We start from the raw sequence: 3,743 nt of genomic DNA, 5'->3' as shown, positions 1-3,743 counted from the left end.
CGCCACCCGCATCCCTTGCCGCAGCCAATAGGGCATATCTTCAATATAGGAACACAGCCTTATTTGTAAGTCAATGTGGTTTCCTAATTAGATTTGAACAACTGTTTATGAACTACAAAGAGGCATCAATGGGAAATTTGATTTAGCTCAATAATTTAAATAGGTCTTTGTTCCCTCGCTGATTTCAGTTGTCTTGATTTAAATCAACCCACTTTGCTTTCGGTATGTATTGTTTTCAGTTTCTTATAAGCTACACTGGAGAAGTTAAGTCAAAAAGTAAATCACCAATATTTCAATTAAATAAATGTGGCAAACTTTTCAATTTCAGGAAATACGCCCAAAGTTGCACAAACGAAATCTATTTGCAAAAACTAAAGAAATAGTTAGCTGATAAAAGTCTTACCAGAAACAGGAAGCCAGTGCTTAACAGGAAGTCAATAGCCCTTCCACTTTCAAGGAGAAAAGAGTAAAAATTGAAAGGGAATAACCCACTTTTATAGTAACAGATGGACTAGTGCCTTTGCCAAAAGTAGGATTGAGGGGTTTTTTTCTTAATCCCAGTTTAATTTGCTACATACATTCCAGTTAACCTATATTCCATTTGTTAGATAGGAAGCTGCAAATTTGCTTTAGTGACATCCTATACACAGTTTCTTTCTGCAGAAACTAGCAAAAAGGAGAATTCAAAATGAGCTCTATTATTTATTTCATATGTTCAATGCCTTATAGAAAAATCTTAAGGTGATTTACAGTAAAGAAAGAAAGAAAGATACAGTGTAGATATCAAAAATTACAAAAGGAAATTAAGATTACAACAAGGCCTTATGGAACAATAAAAACAAACCCCAGCCTCCCCAACACTTCAGTATAATCACCATTAATCATTCTGGCTGCTTCTGTTCTTGATAGATAATATCTGGAGGAAATGCTGTTGACCGGTGCTCTTAAAATACATTCTTTGCTGCTTTAAAAGACATTGTTTAGGCTACAAATGTGCTATGGATATACATCACACACAATGCCTGAAGAAGAGTTCTGTGAAATTCTCTAAGATTTTCTTAAGATTATTATTTATAAAATACCTCAACGTACACCCTACAAAGAAACATAAGTAAACAAGGCAGGTCACAAGGAGCTTACAGTGTGAGAGCCAGTGTGGTGTAGTGGTTAAGAGTGGTAGTCTCGTAACCTGGGGAACCGGGTTCGCGTCTCCGCTCCTCCACATGCAGCTGCTGGGTGACCTTGGGCCAGTCACACTTCTTTGAAGTCTCTCAGCCCCACTCACCTCACAGAGGGTTTGTTGTGGGGGAGGAAGGGAAAGGAGAATGTTAGCTGCTTTGAGACTCCTTAAAGGGAGTGAAAGGCGGGATATCAAATCCAAACTCTTCTCTCTTCTTCTTCTAAATGAGAATCATGGAAGTAATAACAGAGGGAATAAAAGGCAACAAATTCCCAAAAGAAGGGAAGACTGGAAGCTGAGTAAAAGGTAGCATAGAATTAATGTGACAAACAAAATTACACTTATTTGAGCTAAGTGTGAGTGGAAGAGCAACATATGGTGAGCAGGCATCTACTTGTACAACAGGGCTTCTCCTTCTTTTCCTACCTCCTTCAGCCTCCCATGTGCCCCCTAAATCAGCTCTAGGGGGTTGAGGAACCCTCCAGAGCAGACTTTCTGGGCATGTCAGGGGCCCCACTGCACACATGGATTTAGGAAGAAAGGGTGCTTCTTTATGCTGAGTGAGACCATTGGTCCACCTAGCTCACTAATGCCCACCTTCATTGGTTGCAGCTTTCCAGGATTTTAGACCAAAGACTCTCCAAGCCCTACCCAGAGATGCCAGGGATTAAATCTGGGACCTGAACACATAGCAGATGGTCTATTATCCTTAAGTCATGGCATTCCCCTTTTCTGCTGAGCAACACTGGATGTTGACCTATGGCTTTGATCAAATGTTTTGAAGAGATCTGAAGGCTGAGAGAGAGAGAGAGATTGAAATAATGAAGACTTTTATCCAAGGGGCAGAGAGGAAGAGGTGCATTTTCATATTGTACAGGGAGAAGCTGTGATCTGGTGGTAGGTTGGGTGGGAGAAGCAGAGGCAGAGAGGCGGGGGAGAGGGAAAAATCAAAGCCAGAGTTTCATGGCTGGTCAAAAGGAGGGGTGGCAATGCTGTCATTTCATAAGGTAAAGGTAACCATTAGGTCCAGTCGTGGCCGACTCTGGGGTTGCGGTGCTCATCTCGCTTTATTGGCCAAGGGAGCCGGCGTACAGCTTCCGGCTCATGTGGCCAGCATGACTAAGCCGCTTCTAGCAAACCAGAGCAGCGCACGGAAACACTGTTTACCTTCCCGCTGGAGCGGTACCTATATATCTACTTGCACTTTGACATGCTTTTGAACTTCTAGGTTGGCAGGAGCAGGGACCGAGCAACGGGAGCTCACCCTGTTGTGGGGATTCGAACCGCCGACCTTCTGATCGGCAAGTCCTAGGCTCTGTGGTTTAACCCACAGCGCCACCCACGTCCCTCATTTCTCTCTCATTTTGCCTCTCATTTCATAGAGAGTCTAATAAAGGAGAGGACAGTTGCTTAGGAAAGATATGTAGTTCAGTTTTAGACATGCAAGTTAGGATAGTGATCTAGGGTTTCTAGACTTCAGGCTGAGTCCCAGGCCTATGGTTGGTTTGAGCAATCTGAAAAGCCTTAGCAGGAGATGGAGAAGTTAAGCAAGCAAAATCAAAAGGGATTAATAAATTAGCAATAGTTCTAATTACTATTCAACGTGACCTGTTCAGTGCAGTATTCTCCAGACTACCAAATTCAGTGCAAGGGAATATGGTCACAACACTTTTTCTCTGTACAAAATGCCTATGGAAGAACATTCGGGATAAAATGAAAATAACTTATATTACAATGGACAGAAAAGAAGAGGTTCACATCATCTGGGGAAGTAGATTCTGGAATGTAAAAGGGTATGTTCAAACAATATTTGTTTATAATTTTAACAACAACAGCTGTCATTTGGATCACTTCCTGTCTTGGGTAAATAATTGCATATCTGTTTCAAAGGATCATAGAATTGTAGAGTTGGAAGGCACACACCAAGGGTCATCTAGTCCAACCCCCTCGCAATGCAGCAATGGAAACAAGAGTTACTAGGCTACATTCATTTTCATAACACCTGGCAAGTCTAGACAAGACTTATTTACAGCACTGTCATATACATATAATGTTAAGATCCCTGAGTTCAATGGGACTCAGTCTCAGATACTTGCTAATACCGCCGATCAAACTTATTCGAAGTACTGTATGTCTCATTGAAATCAGTGCTTACTTCTGCAAACAGGTCTAAGACCGCGCTATAAAATGTAATATCTGACGAGTTCTGAGTTCTCTCATTCACTCACTTGTGAGAGCAATTTCGCTGGCCTTCAGCCAGGCACCTGCGGGCTTTCCCTGCCTTTTCCAAGCTCGGGAACGCGCGCAGCTCAGCGCCAGGAGGAGGAGGAGGAGGAGGAGGAGGAGGAGGAGGAGGGAAAGCAGTCAGCCCGGCGTACGGAATCCCAGCCGCTCAGAAGGGAATCCCCCGAAGCCGCAGCCAATGAACAAGCACTATGCAAAACAGGGCAACCCCGCGCCTTCGCAGCCCAATGAGGAGCTGGCAAAGTCCCGAAGCCCCTCGCGATTGGAAGGCCCGGCCGAAAGAGCAAACCAATGAGACGGCGCTGCAGGTTCGGCGTGG

This window comes from Podarcis erhardii (genome assembly GCF_964252035.2).
Source record: "Podarcis erhardii genome assembly, chromosome: 8".
Taxonomy (NCBI): domain Eukaryota; kingdom Metazoa; phylum Chordata; class Lepidosauria; order Squamata; family Lacertidae; genus Podarcis; species Podarcis erhardii.
The sequence above is the reverse complement of the archived record's forward strand: the minus strand, read 5'-3'. Positions refer to the sequence as shown.